A 15,943-nucleotide genomic window follows, 5' to 3' on the forward strand; every position below is an offset into this window, starting at 1 on the left:
GGGAAAATGGAAAAGATATGCTCCGGGTTGACATCTTTGAGTTTAGATGCTTACATTTCCTTTTCAGTTGGAATGCCAGCTCTTGTCTGCCATGCACACACCATCTCAAATCACTGACATCTTAATCAGCTTCCCAGACCCTTCTCAAGTACAGTCTCCTCCAGAGTCTTGATCCTTGCCACCAGAAGCAACTTCTTCCCACAACTGTGGTGTCACTGCCTGGGATCTAATGCTAGCCCAACATGTTCTTGACCGTGGGACCCTGGGCAGGTAATTTGAACTCCATGTGTCCAAACTCCTTGTCTATAAAATGGGGAGAATAAGGCAACTTACCTCAAAGGGCTGTGAGAATCCAATAATCCCATTCACAAAAAATGCTTTAGCACAGCATCTAGCTTGCCTCACTTCCTTATATGAACAGTATCTTACTCATCTACCTTTTCCCACCTTTTCCCTTACATGTTGATAGTGAGCTCTCATCTCCCCCAGCCAGTAGGGTTCTAGAAGAGCTCAGGGCAAGTTGAAGGTCCATCTTAGAATAAGGTGCTTGGGAAGAGAAACAACATCCTTCTCTCTGTGGCTGGTTCATATACGTGTCCAACAAATACATATTGAAATGAGCCCGTGAGGTTTATACAATGCCTAGCATATGCTAAGCTCTGAGAATATACTTGTTGATTCTTTGTTGACATAATCTTATACCAAGAGGAAGAACCCAAGTATCTCTGTAAGTAAAGTACGTCTCTTTGAAAGCATCCATGTACAACTAAGACACAAGACATGACACAAAGTCAAATTTTGCCTTCTGGTAACCTGACAAGGCTGAAAAACTCTGACAGCACACAAAAACTTTTCCCAACATGCAGAGCTGTCATCCGGTGCTTCCCCACCTTCCCAGTGACATACACATGCTACAGCAAATGCCTGAAGCATCAGCGACTGGATCAAGGACAGTGCCCTGCCCATAGTTAGTAGTCACTCTATTTATTCTCACTCTGATCTGCTGTCAGCTCATTCCTTTCAGATCTATGGGCTATATTGCAAGCTAAGATTGCAAGTCTTCATCATTTGGCTCGCAATATCTATTTTCAAAATGTGCTCTTGTGAATGCAAGGTAAATCTAATAGTTTTCTTTCTGTAATGTTCCTAGGCATTCTCTGCCGTCAGCATAAATCTTTCCTCCATCCCTTTGTACTTTATTAGAGTTTTCCCCACAAGAACTCCTTTTGCCATCTCCCCATCCTGATGCTCCTACTCTAGTACTTGGTCATTTTAAGCTGCTCTGGTCCTTCTCTAAAGAAACAAATCTGGGCTCCTATGTGTGAACATCCAGAAAACTCTTTGGAATGTGATTCATAGATCTGCCACGTCCTGGTGGGCAGCAGAAAACCCAGTCAGATGGTATTCTGAAGAAATGTAAGGAAAGACTATCCACAGAGCAGGGTCAGGGGAGAAACACTGGGAAGCCATTGCCACCATGTTGCTGGAGCTTGGAGAGAGCTGGAGCCATCAATGAGGGGCCAGCCCTCAGAGCTATTGTCTGGGAGGACATGGCTCTACCGGGCAGGAAGAGGGAGGGAGGGTGTGTCGCGGCCAAGGGGTCAGCTGCCTGGAGCCTGCTGCAGCAAAGAAAAGGACAGAGAATGAATCTCACAGGTGAGATGAGGAAGGGAAGCAGAGAACAACCAGCACGATGTATATGAAAGTTCATGTACCAAACCTGGAAATGACATTGCACCCTATTACCCTGCCCACCACAGAAAACTCTGTCCATGCTAAACACTCTCCAGGGAGCTTCCTACTTATTTGACTCTCACTGGCCTTGACTGGTGTTACTAGAAAACAGAGGTCAGTTTAATTTCTAAAGAAGGAAAGTAGCATAATCTTACCTGTGACTGTAATTCTTAGATGCTCCCAAGATTTGTGGGACACCACCCTCTTCTTCTTGCAGAAATACAGTAAGGAAGAAAAATTTCTCTTTTCCAGTTAACAATACCTGAAATAAAGACAGCAATCAATGAGGCATCCACAGATTATACTTCCACTTTAAGTGGGAAATTTTATGTATTTCAGTTGTAGATGTAATGCAGTGGTCTCAACCTGGATGCTCATCAGCATCACCTTCAGAACTGTTACCTAGTACCGAATCCTGGGACCTGCCCCAGAGACCCTTGATTGAGAGTCATTAATTTAAAATTATGGATGTATGATTAGGAAGCTCTAGATAAGAGATTTTTATCCAGACCTCTTTGATCTATTGATAAACTTTAACATGTTATGTTTTTTTAAAGATTTCCATGTTAGTCTCAAGACAATGTACTATTTAGAAGTACATACCCAAGGGAAATAGAAATTAACTTTCACTTGGGCGCCTGGGTGGCTCAGTCGTTAAGCGTCTGCCTTTGGCTCAGGTCATGATCCCAGGGTCCTGGGATCGAGCCCCACACTGGGCTCCCTGCTCAGCGGGAAGCCTGCCTCTCCCTCTCCCACTCCTCCTGCTTGTGTTCCCTCTCTCACTGTGTCTCTCTCTGTCAAATAAATAAATAAAATCTTTTAAAAAAAAGAAATTAACTTTCAGATACTGTCATGCTCTTAAAAAGCAATGAATTTAATTCAAGAACAAGGCTTTTCACATGCAGAATTAAAATTAGTTTGTGATTTAAGGATGGGTTGTGGCCTTTCTGAAAAATACAATGAACAAACTAAACATTGCCTATATAGTTTTCCAAACCCAGCTCAAATCCTTCCAGAGAAGAGCCAGCATTTTGTATGTGAAAAGGCACAGAATTTTTATTCCTCAGTATCTCCAATAAGTAATCTTGTCATCCACTGAATTAGTAAAGTATTCTGCTCCTACCTCCTGTTTTGTTTTTGTTTGCTTACTTGTTGGCTCATTTACTTTAGCACATTTCTTCTTCTGGATTTTTAAAAACACTCATTTGTGCATATATATGTTGGGAACATTTTGAGGTCAGAGATTGTGTTTGTTCATTTTTATATCATCACCCACAGTGCTAGTCCAGTGTAGTCCACTGTAGATGCTCCCTATATGTCTGTTGAATTAATACATTACTTTAAAAACAAATGTATTTCTTTTTTTAAAAAAGACTTTTATTTATTTACTAGGGGCGAGAGAGAGAATGCATGAATGGGGAGAGGGGGAAAGGGAGAGGGAGAAGCAGATTCCCCACTGAGCAGGGAGCCCAATATGGGACTCCATCCCAGAACCCCAGGACCATGAGCTAAGCCGAAAGCAGATGCTTAACTGACTGAGCCACCCAGGCACCCCACAAATGTATTTCTTTGTGGACAAAATGTACCTAGTACTAATGATGTTTTTCACTAACATATATCTTTCCGCATCATGCCAACCTATGGGGCCATTCTCAACTCTTCCACTCCAGGGACAAAGAAGAAAACCTAGATCTCAAATCCAAATACATTATGCTCAATTTGAACACTAACGGCACCCAAGGGGTTTCATATCCAAGACCTCAGAAAACATTCATTTTCAGACAAATGTTTACATCTATCCAGTGGACTTTCTTGATTTTAGTATGATCTCTTGATTTTCTCTTATTACTGAACCTCTCTACAGCTCTGTCCTGATGAATAACAGGTATCCCTCATTTGTTTTTACCCTAAGTCATTTTAAATGAAAGTTTAAAGCCATCTACACAATGAAAGATATCATTTAAAAATAAATAACGACAGATAGTGTTTGGTAGCCAGGAACTTGAGTAAAAGATGTGTCTGGAAATACCACCCTTGAAAATCATGCACATAATGAAAAAGGGCCGGAACTGATGAATTTTAATGCAACCAGGCAAAGACCCAAGGCCTGTCACACCAGCTGGTCATTCTCGCTTTAGCCATTAAAAGTGGCCTTTTTCTGTGGCTAACAACAGAAATGTCGGTCAATCAGGCACAGCTGTAGGTCTGGGCTTGGAGCCCACTCTCAGCTTTGCCCCCTCCCTCTCCTTCCCCCAGGCTAGGCCGGAATGAAAGGGTTAGGATTGGCAGTAGGCATGGAGAAAGGGGAAACCGAGATGCTGAAAGCCAGATGAAAGATTGATTGCTGCAGCATCTCAGGCCTTAGCCCATTAGGTAAAGTTTAACCCTTGCAAAGTAGGTCACTTGGCAAAAATGGATGGAAAATACAAACTTCAGGTTGAAAGACGGGGAGGAGGCAAGGGGAAATGCTCCGCTGCATATGGTGTTCCATTAATAGGTATCACACTCCATAATGGGAACATTTTTATACAAATGTGTTCTTTGGAATCCAGCCAAGATCAGGGCACCCTAGTGAAATCACAATGCACAGCTAATGAGCTACTTTTGGTGAATTTGGCACTAGAGACTAATAGAACCAATTTGTCCCCAAAATGTTAAATCATTTAGCGCTTCTTTGGAGGTGCTAAGTGCATCTAGAACTTTTTGGGGCTGTCAATAAAAATTAGAGACCACTCAAAAGCCTTCGGTCTTGGCTTGCAATCCTTTATCCTTGGATTAGAGGGCTGCTGGGCACCTGAGGAGACTCTGAGCACAGCCTGCTAGCTGCAGGAAGCAAGTGGTCGGGCTGAGCCACAAATGCGCTCCCCTGACTAATGAGAGACTAAAGAGATAGTGAGCGTTCTTTACCAGTCATGCTGTCAGCCCACGGCACTGCTGTAATCAGGCGGACAGGATCATCTCCTCCCCACGCTCCACTGCCCACTAATTCTGTTGCGTCACTGCCATTCCCCCAAGCCCACAATCTTCAGACTCTGCCCTCGCCTCACTTTACCATTTCCCCTTGTGCTTTCCTCCATTCCCTCCACACCAGCCCTCAGCCCTTCATCTCTGGATTTCTGAAATTGTCTGCCTGAACTCCCTTCCACCAGCCTCCCTCACTTCTAGCCATGCCGCATATTGATGGAAGATGAATCTTCATTAACTAACGCTCTCAAAAAGTTACTCGCCTATTTGGAAACTTTCAATGGCTCCCCAGTACCCACCACATCAAATCTGAACTCAGCCATCTGACTGTCACCACCTTTTATAAGATGACCCCATTCAACCAAGATAGCCTTATTTTCCATGAGCTATCTTACCCTGCCTGGCTCAGGAGAATCATTAACCATCGTTGAATAAATAAATCCCTGCTACTGCTCACCCTGGAGCCCACTAGAAAGAGTGACTAAGTTACATAGTGCTGCCAATGTGAGAAACAGTAAAATCCAAAAGGAAAGCCTGCAATTTAAAGCATCAGCCCTTGTGAATTACATTTTAGAGGTTAAAAAATGCTATTTGTTTTCTTGGTCTATGACCAACTCACCCTATTCCCACAAAAAAGCCTCCCTCCCCATGAATCCAAATTTGGGCAAATCCATCAAACTATTTTTTTATGCTGCAGTAACAAATAAAAGCAATTTTATTGAGATGGCTGCCTGCCCAACATGCCTTCCACCCTCATCAGACTAGCTGTGTTCCATGAACGTCCGCATTCATGCTGCCTCTGTGCCTTCATATCTGCTTTGCCCTTCTTGGCATGTTCCTTCTCTCTACTCCATCCATCCAAGGTCCACTCTGTAAGACTCAGTTGCAGCTCCACCTCTGCAAATTTGGCTGCCATACAATCCCTGATCCTCTAGGATTTTGTTCCTGATACAGTATATACAATACTGTTTACTACTAAAGGTTAATATTCTCTCTAGTACTGATTGCTGATCACTTCATGAGAGTCATTCTTGCTTCTTCAAAAGAGTCATAATTTAAACTCAAGTTTCCACGTAATGCTATGGTCATCATAGGTGCCAAATAAGTACCTTTTGATTGGTCAACCCATTCATGCTTTAATTCTATCCCTATCATGCCTAAAATAGTGGTGGGCATAGAACAGGGGCTCAAAAACTCTAGTCAATCAAGAATTAGACACTTTCATGGAGCATTTTTTTAGTCTACTCCAGATATCGGGTTAGAACATTCTCTAATCTAACAGTAGGGCCACTGTGCTAGAGAAGACTAACCATCTTCCAAAAATTTGTGTGCCCCCTTCCATTATATAGAGTTGTCATTGAGAAGCAACTGCCTGGTCAGGCACATTTCCCAGCCCCCTTACATCTAAGTAAAGCCACATAACTAGTGTTCACCAAAAGAACATAAGCCAATGTCATTTCGGCGCCAGAGTGGCCAAGAAGTGGATATGCTTTCTCCACCCTTTTTCTTCCCAGGTGCCACCTGATGCAGATCCCTTGAGTGTTCAGAGGATGGTAGAGCCAGATGTTGGAAAGAACCAGGTGCGTGAATCACCAACCACATGGAGGAAACTTCCTGCCAATTGCATCAGACTGTGACTTCAGGAGAAATAGACTCTTACTGTGTTTAGCTACTGCAAAACCGGGGTTTGTTACAGCTAACTAATCCACATACCTACCTCTGAATGACTGAAGGTGCCACTGAGGGGAAGAGAGGTTCAAGATGAGAATTAACCCCTCACGCATTTATACATGATGAGTTATCAGACTGAAGGCTAGTTGGATTCCAGAATGTGCTTCTGCACATTTAATGAGGAATTTGGGCATGTTCCACTGGTCATAACAAAACTATTTTTCTGTGGGTTCCAATATGCTCAAACATGGTTATGACTATTCTTTGAAGTGGCCTAGATCTCCTATCTCCAGCCCAAACCACTTTCCTGAACTAAAGAACTGTGTAGAATTGCTGCTAGATGTCTTCAGAGGGGTGTTCCACAGGCTCCTTCAACTTGGGATCTCTAACACCAATCTCATCACCCTCTCACACTCACCTCCACCATGTTATTCCTCCAGCTGAACCTCCTACTAAAGTTAGTGGCACCACCACCTATCCAAATGCTGCCTATTCCTCCCCTTCTCAATCTCTCTCATACCCCACTGGTATTGTCTTCTCTCACACCACTGCTGGCTTAAGGATTTAATTAGCTCTTACCTGAACTATAACCATAGCCTCCTAACTATTTTCTAACCCAGTGGTACCTATCTTTTGCAGGGCATTACGATCACTGGGGGGGGGGGGGGGCTTAATTTAAATGCTGATTCATGAGATCCAGGCCACAGTTTCTGATTAGTGGGATGGGGTGAAGCCCGGCAAGGTGATTCTGGAATGGGCGGTCCATAGGATATACTGTCTAGTATCCCTTTTTCAGTCTAGTATCTACACTGCCACCAAAGTTATTTTTTCTATCACACAACTCTGATTTTGCTCACCAACACAAATTCCTCAAAGGCTATATGGTAAAGCCCTTGTGAGTTGGCTTCTGCCTACTTACCAGCCGTACTGCCCTCCCCTCTCTACCGGACCATTGATTCTCTAGTAATTTTGTTCATCCACCTCCCTCTACCTTTGTATGTTCTCTTAGCTCTGCCTGATAGCCCTCCCCAGCATACCACCTGGACGACAACTACCCCTCTCTCAAGTCTCAGGTCCAACATTAACTTCTCTGGACAATGGGCTTGACTCCCAGAAACAAACATGGATGTCTCTGCTCCTTCTACATAGCCTACCTACCTCTGCCATGGTAATAATGTGCTGGGATCATTGTGTATGCATCCATCTTCCCACTAGCCTATAAACTTCTTCAGGGCAGGGACCAAATCTTTTTAACTGTGTATTCACAATACTCAAATGTTTGCTCAATGAAACAATAAATTATCATAGACCTAAATTTAAAAACCCAACTATACCACAAAACTTTCAGAAGAACGCACAGGAGAAAATCTTCATGACCTTGGATTGGGCAGAGTCCTCAGACATGACAACAAAAGCATGATTCATAAAAGAAGAAGTTGGTAAATTGATCTTCATCAAAATTAAAAGCTTTGGAGTTCAAAAAATATTATGAAAATGAAAAGACAAGGAGAAATGATAGAACCCATATCCAGAATATATAAAGAAGTCATATATTCAATAATAGAAAGACAAAGAACCCAATCTAAAAATAGGCAAAAGAGGGGCACCTGGATGGCTCAGTCTGTTAAGCATCTGCCTTTGGCTCAGGTCATGATCCCAGGGTCCTGGGATCAAGGCCTGCATTGGGCTCCCTACTCAGTGGGGAGCCTGCTTCTCCCTTTCCCTCTCTTTCTCTTTCCTCCTCTCCCTCTCCCCCTGCTTGTGCTCTCTCTCTCACTTTCTCTCAAATAAATAAAATCTTAAAAAAAAAATAAGCAAAAGAATAGACATTTCACTAAAGAAGATACATGAATGACCAATAAGCACATGAAAAGATGTTGAACATCATTAGCCATTAGGGAAATAAAAATTAGAACTTCCACGAAATAGCCCATCACTCTCACTGGAAAAACTATAATAAGAAAAGACACACAATTAGAAGTGTTGGCACGAACATAGAGAAACTGGAATTCTCAAAACATGGCTGGTGAGTATGTAAAATAAAGCAGCTACTTTGGCAAACAGTTTGGTAGTCTCCTAAAGTTTAAAAATCTATTTACCATCTGATCCAACAATTTTACTTGTGTCTACCCCAAAGAAACAAAAATGTCATCTACTCAAGAGAAATGAAAACGTATGTCCACACAAAGACCTGTATGTGAATGTTCACGGCAGCATTATTCATAGTAGCTAGAAAGTGGAAACCATCCCAGTGTCCATCAACTGCTGAACAGATAAATGATGGTTGCACAAATCTGTAAATTTACAAACATCATTGAATTGTACACCTAAAACAGGTGAATTATATGATATGCACATTGTACCTCAATAAAGCTATTTTTAAGCAAAGAACAAATGAGAGTTTTGTATTTGTACAGATGTGATGAATATTAGTACAATGGCAACATACATCTGCGTACGTGCCATGTGCCGGACAGTGATCCAAGCACTTTGTACATGCTATGTCTACACTGAAGCCTCTCAACAAATTATACTGCTATTGGTAAGTGCTATTGTGGTCAGTTATTATTACATTAGTATTAATTATTATTATACTATATTCAGCTATTAACAGCTATTGGTAGGTGCTATTATCATCCCTATCTTACAGATAAGAAAACTGAGGTACAGGGAAGTTAAATAACTTGTCCAGCATCACATGCCTAAGAAATGGTGGATCTGCAAAATATGGGGAGGAAATGAAATTGTCAAATCGCCGCAATCGCTACATCAAAAAGATGCTCTGTTTTATTCGAATAATTATGGGAAATAAAAAATGTTTGGATTGTTAATTCTTTCCCCTCAATAACAAATTAAGAATAAAAAATTTAGTCTGAAATTATATAAAAGGCCCCTAAGTATCATTCAATTCTTTCCAGTCATTTTCACTGGGTAAAATGGGCATTTCTGTTAAAATATTACTATGGAAGGCAGGATTTTACATCAGCCCCATTATATGCTATCAAAAGCAAACTTAGGGGATGCCTGGTTGACTCAGTCAGTAAAGCGAGTGACTCCTGATCTCGGGGTTGTGAGTTCTAGCCCCACCTTGGGTGTAGAGATTACTTAAAAAAAAAAAAAAAAAGCAAACTTTGTTCATCTTCATTCTACTGCAGTTTGTATATACATGTTCTGAACACAGAAGGGAGTAAAAGTTTCCAAAACCTGAGTCAGCCTAAACCAAGCTCCCCATTTCCCTTCCACGAAGACATCCTCCCATCCGTGAGGTATGCTCATATCTGCAACCATCTCTCCAAAGAGCCTCCACATAGTCTTTCTTATTTTCAACCCTCCACGTACCCACGCCTCACCAGGGGCTGCGCATGTGACCGTACAGAAAATGTCGAAAGCCCTAGCTTACGCTCCTTATGAGTAATATCAATTGTATGTAAATAAAGAAATCTATTGGTGAAGTCTAGGCCCAACTGTGGGCTAAGTAACACTGAAAATGAACAGAAAACAAGATTAAAGCCATAGGACACTACATGATTTTATTTGGCTAGCCTTAAACTTGGGTTTGTGTCATGCTGGATTGCACATTACCCAATCACTGTGTTAGTCCACTACCCAAGTTAAGTCACATGAGTGACATATATGTAAGAGATATTCCTCACCCCCCGGCCCCCCAAAAAAAGTGAGACAAACTTTTAATTCTGCTACGGGCCACCTGACCCAAATCCACAGTTGATTGAAATGTTTAAATTCTGACATTACTGAAGATAACTCAACTTGTGCAAGCCAAAAGTAAGATTTCTTTCAGGCTTCCACCCTCTTTTGTCTCATCCTGTCCTCCAGATTATAAGCGTTAGCCCTTTTCAGCCGCGGCTGAATCGATCATTTTTCATTTCTTCATTACAAATCTTAAGACAACTGCAGCAAACAAAAAATGGAATTTGACTTGCTGATGTTTAATTACTGATGTGGACTTTTGAAAACATACTTGGTTCTCTGAACCGGTTCCTCAGAACTGTGCTTCATTTCTCACTGGCTCCTATTTTGTTTGTTCTTGGCCTCTGCGCTCCTTTTCGATTTTCCGCAGGTTCGCAAGTGCTGCATCGTCTGCTTTTGAAATGTGTCTTTAGGCGTGCTTTTGTTTGACAAGTAATGCCAAGGCTGAGCTGACACTCTGTTTGAAAATCTTTTTCCAGGTATCCAAGATCAGTGAGCCTGTTCAATGTATACTGTGATTAGAATTTTTCTTCAGATATTTATATCAACATTTCAGTTTTAGGGAGAAATGTTTTTTTGAGCCTACCTGTCAAAGAGAAACTTATAAAAGGTAAGGAACGTTACCATTTATATATTCAAATGCAGAAATACACTGTGGTTGTGGTAGCACCGACATCCACCGCCCCCCCCCCCGCCCCCCACGACTGAAAAGAAAGGAGGCAGCCTACACGCACACAGTCACCGCTTCTCCCACAGGCTGGGACGACCACCTCCTTGGAAGCCCTGGCCCTCAGCGATGGGATTTCAGGGTTTCCCTCGGAAAGACTTAGGAGGTTTTCGTCATATGAGTTCATTTCGTATATACTTTCCTCTCGAGCGTAGGAGGAATGGGGGCAACAGCGTGAGAAAATACAGCCACTGAATGAAAGTTTGTCAACCTGTATATTAGGACACCCGGTCAATAGGAGTTTATAAATATCTGCTTTCTTCGGCTGAGAGCTTCGGTCTTCAACGCAGTTCAGCAAATATTCATTTTATCCCCAGATGTATTTAAAAGTGGAACACATTTTACCTAAGACCTCACAAAACCGGAACATATTACTTCAAAATAAAAACTTACTTTAAGGGGCGCCTGGGGTAGCACACTCGGTGGAGCGTCAGACTCTTGGTTTCGGCTCAGGTCCTGATCTCCTGATGGGATCGAGCCCCACGTGCGGCTCAGAGCAGAGTCAGCTTGAGACTCTCTCGCCCTCTCCCTCTGCCTCTCCCTCACCGTTCTCTCTCTCTCTCTCTCTCACAATAAATAAATAAATCTTTAAAAAGAGGAACTTACTTTAAAAATCTACTACTTTTTGGAAAACCAAGTTTAGCGTGGTACAAGGAAGGGGTGCCACTTTGGCCACTGGCTATCTAGATGCCAAAAGTCAGGTTTCCCTTCATTTGTTATAAAACACCACCAAGGGCAATATAATAAAAAAAATTAGAGTTGAGGGCCATATCAGCTTAAGAGATGAAATAATTCTTAAGTATTCTGGAATGCCAAAATACCCGTGCAAAAAATTAATTTCAAATTTGGCCTCCTGAGTGATGAAATCTATTGATTAAGGTGGGCCCGCCTAAGAAGTCTTTCTTAACCTTTCCAGTTGGCAGGGACACACAATAGAGCACTCGGCAGTTCCTTACCCACGTTCCACAACTCAGACACTTAACTAATTATCCCCAGTTATCAAAAATAGATTTTATTGGCCTACATTTGTCTCTGTTAAATTATATTTTATAAGTCAACCATTTCATTGACAAATATTCATTGATCGCTTATGCTGCACTAGGCACAGTTCCAGATCCCAGATATGTAACTGCAAAGAGCACAATCCCTGTGCTCAAGGAGTTTCTGTCCAGTGAAGGTGGAAAGACAATCAGATTTATTATCAACAAAGTCAAAAACAATAAAAGAACTTAAGGACTCTGACATGTAAATAATAATATCAGCCATTTTAAATTCTCTGCAGAGTAAGATGGTAGAATAAACAGAATTTGCGATCTTATGTAGCTTTCTTTAAAAAAAAAAAATCCTAGACAATAATGCTTTAATTTTGTATAATCTGTCATTTCTCCCAGAGCAACACTGACATAGCTGTGTTCTCTTCTCAACAGAGTCTTCTATCAAGAAAAACAAGTTCAGATACCACATGATTCTGCCACTGAAATGAATGAATGCAAGATGCTTTTCAATGAAGTAACACTGAGGATCGGTAAATCTTTTTGTTTTCAAGTGCTAACCTCGGATGGTAATAGACATCCATCCAAGTTTCTAAATCCAACAGAGGAGGGTGAGGGGACGGAGCCGTTTCCACGTCGCGGAGGTCTGAGTGCCAGAGTCTCGCGTTGATGCCCATCCCAGAAGCACTGGTTCTAGGTGTTGCTATTATACACACACTTAAAAGCAAAAGACCGAAGAATGACATGCTCATTGTGCGGTTAAGCAGCTCATTTTCACACCACACAAGTGATGAGTACTACCGCAAATGGATGGCTGTCCTAATATTCCCCTACGGCTGCTGAAGAGCCATGGCAACAAAGGGGGTGTTTTCCTTTGTGGCGATCCATGGCCGTTTGGTTAACTTGGTGCCGCTACTTCAGAGTCTTTCAGAGGAAAGAGAGCTACCCCCATGCCAGATACCTGGAGTGTTGCTTTAAAAAACGGCCGCAAGATCTCTGTGATGCGGTCCAAGAAAGTGTTAGAATCTGTACTAGTGAAGTGACACAGAAAAAAATAAGTGTCATTTGAAGATGGAGGTGTCTATCTACAACCTATCCACTTCATTTTGCCTTTCTGGAGCTTTAACTGGACACATTATGCAGAATCTCTTATCTTTCTGCAGAAATTCCAGTTAGCCATGAATCCCCAAGGTGAGAATACCTAATACACTTCGGTAGGTGTTACTATGCTCACAAATTCAAATGATAAAAACAAATAGGGCTTTGCAAAACATGTATAAAACCAACATACATGTTAATGCCCACGGTCTACCAGCTTAAGATCGAGGACCCCAGAGAGAAACACTTCAGAATTCCATAACTACACCTACTTCAGGGTTCATTTCAGGAAGGAAGAGGAGATAATCATTTGTTTCGGATGCACAGGAGGTGAGCAGGGAATTTGAAAGGTGAGGGAAGGAATATTCTTATTGGGGATAAAATGGAAATTATTTACTCTAGCAATCCTCATTATCCTGTTGATTTGCATCCTGCTGACACTAAGAGTTTCTCTTATCTCCCACCCACCCCCACCCCACCCCTGCTCTCACAATTCTCTATTCCCTTTGATTTCATGACAAAAATTTGCAAGTCTAAAACTTGTATTTCACGGAAATATTAGTATTCAAGCTCCGTGTATTAAAAGGAGGAAGAGGGAAGGCCCCCACTTTCAAATCCACAGTCAACCCTTTGGTATAAGAAGTTTGACAAGCAGAATTGCATGTCCGATTATCAATGCATTATCAACATTTTACCTATGTTGTTTTCGTTGGCTTTTTTCTAGTGCAGTCATTCTATGCAAAATTCTAAATTCCTATCAAGGTAGAATTAAGAACAGCCTTTTTTAAAAGTGTGCCTAATGTGCAGTAAAAAAATAAAGCCCAATTAATCTTTTTTTTTTTTTTAACCATGAGACTAGAAATACATTTTACTTGTGGTCTATCGTATGGAACAGATCTTCCTGAAAAGAAGATATCTCTTAGACCAGCAATATTCTCAGGGCATGAGGAGGAAAATCCATTAAAGAGTTTAATTCTGCTAAAGTAAGATCCCTAGCTGCCTCGTACCCGAGGCAACTCATGCAAAGGGTGCAATTTGAAAACTTGATTAAGTAGGCTCTGCTACCGTTCCTGAGTTTAGCACCCTGTCCAGTCGTCTATAGCTCCCTAAAACCTTGCCTGATATTCAATTTCCAATTCATCAATACCATACCATGTAGTAAATTTGAGTCAGACTGGTTAGACTCCCAGCCCAGCAAATGTATTAACCACCAGATCATAAGTCTTAACTTCTTTGTTGGTAAAATGAGTAAAAAAAAAAACTGACTTAAAAATTTATCTCACAAAGTTGTCCTTAAAAAATGATTTATATAAAGCCCAATATACAGTAGGTACTCCATCACCCTTTTGCTTCTCCCAAAAACATATCCCTATCCAGGATTTATTTTCCCCTAAATATTTTGGGGAAAAAAACACAAAGGGGCAATCCTACAAATAAGCAACCTATTATAAACCATAACCACTCAAACAAAACCAAATAAAACACTTTTTTTTTTTATCATGTTGCCTTACTAATTACATCCAAAGTGCCTTCCTTTCACTAATTTATCCCAAAGGGGCATTATACTTGTTGATACACGCCCTGGGTCTAAATCAACAAGCCAGCAATACTTTGATTGGTTTCTAATTTGTGTAGTTTGGGAAAGAACCTAAAGAATTTCCCTAAAGCTTCCCTTTCTTATACGTCCTTGGAGAAAATTATAAGGGACTTTCATGCTAAGGTCGAAGACTCTTTCTCAGATGTCTCATGGGCCACAGAAAAAGGAGGCTGTGTAACTAGGCTCTGCTGGCCCCCAAGTAGGCCTTTATTTAGGTAATCAGGACAAACAAGGCATCTATCACCATGGGGCCAGCTCCTTGGAAAATAGAGCTTCATCCCTCTGTCCCAGAAGCTATCGCATCCTTTCCCAACCAGGAGATGAAGTCAAGACCAAGTTGTTCGGGGTGTCAGTAAGACTCTAAAAGACCTCGACACCTGGTTCCAGTTCTGGCCATTCAGAACTCAGTAGTTCTCTACAGTCAAACCACACTGACCACAAGCATCCCAACATAAACCAAGTCACAAGACCTTCCTAGAGAGGGTAACTTCATGCCTCAGTATAGAAGACTCAGAATCCGGCTGACTGGATATCCTCACCTTTCAACCCAATTGGATAAAGGGTGGAGGCCTGAAATGGATATCTGTGGGAACACCAATGGACCAAGATTTATGATGAAGCCCTAAGATCTTTTTGAAGCTCATCACCTACCAAAACACAATAAAAAAGAAAAGGGAATAAAACCACCTGTCACATAGTTTGAGTTGTTCTATTCAAATGGAAAAGCCAAAATGCTCTGTATCACTTTTCTGGTAACAGAAAAAAAAAAAAATGTTTTAGAGTAGTTCTCATTCTACTAGTAAAACAAAATAAGACCCTTGGTCTGATTCAAACCACATTATTAAACGACCATTGACCTAATGTAAAAAAGCAGCTCTTCATCAATTTATCATTAATGAGAGCATTACCACCTAATGTAAGGGAACTACTCTTCCCCGGGGATTCTGTTCATGGGTGGCTTGAGTCAGACAAGAGCATAGAAGCAGGTCAGCCATGGAGGGAATGCAACATACGTGCTCTGTGTTCCCAGTGAAGGATGTCCTACAATGGCATCTAAAACTGATCAGTTTCTGGCATGTTCAAATGGAGGGAGGAGGCTGAGTTGAGGAAAGTTTCAACTTTCAAATGAGTGCCTTCTTTTTATTTTTTCTAGTAATCCATGCTTATTGTCAACACACATTCCCCAGTGGCTCTTGGCTCCTGCCCAGCTTCTCACCCTCTCTTTGTGAGCATGCAGATCTGCAGTTTGGGAGTGATGCCACCTGGAATAGTAGGGCAATGTAAATGAGCATATTTTTCAAAGACTAAGATGCCAAACAGAGGCTCTGTGGGATTACTGTCCAACAATAACACTAGGTGTTATTTAAACCCCCTAATGGAATTAAATAATTTAATCCCTCCTCAAAAAATCTAAGTAGGGTCCTGTTATTTTGCTATTGTACAGATAAGAAA

The 15,943-nt window shown here is 41.5% G+C and overlaps 1 long non-coding RNA gene across 1 annotated transcript; it reads right to left on the minus strand.

Moving 5' to 3' along the window:
• Positions 1-979: 979 nt before the first annotated feature.
• On the minus strand, positions 980-10,483 carry LOC135361457 (uncharacterized). The gene is made up of 3 exons (XR_010410849.1): positions 10,349-10,483; positions 1,890-1,996; positions 980-1,619 (listed from the first exon to the last, which is right to left on the minus strand). It is a non-coding gene; the product is annotated as an uncharacterized LOC135361457 (long non-coding RNA).
• Positions 10,484-15,943: the final 5,460 nt, after the last annotated feature.

Source organism: Mirounga angustirostris, unplaced genomic scaffold (assembly GCF_029215605.1).
Source record: "Mirounga angustirostris isolate CCGP_5_RB_7025 unplaced genomic scaffold, mMirAng1.0.hap1 SCAF_4, whole genome shotgun sequence".
NCBI lineage: Eukaryota > Metazoa > Chordata > Mammalia > Carnivora > Phocidae > Mirounga > Mirounga angustirostris.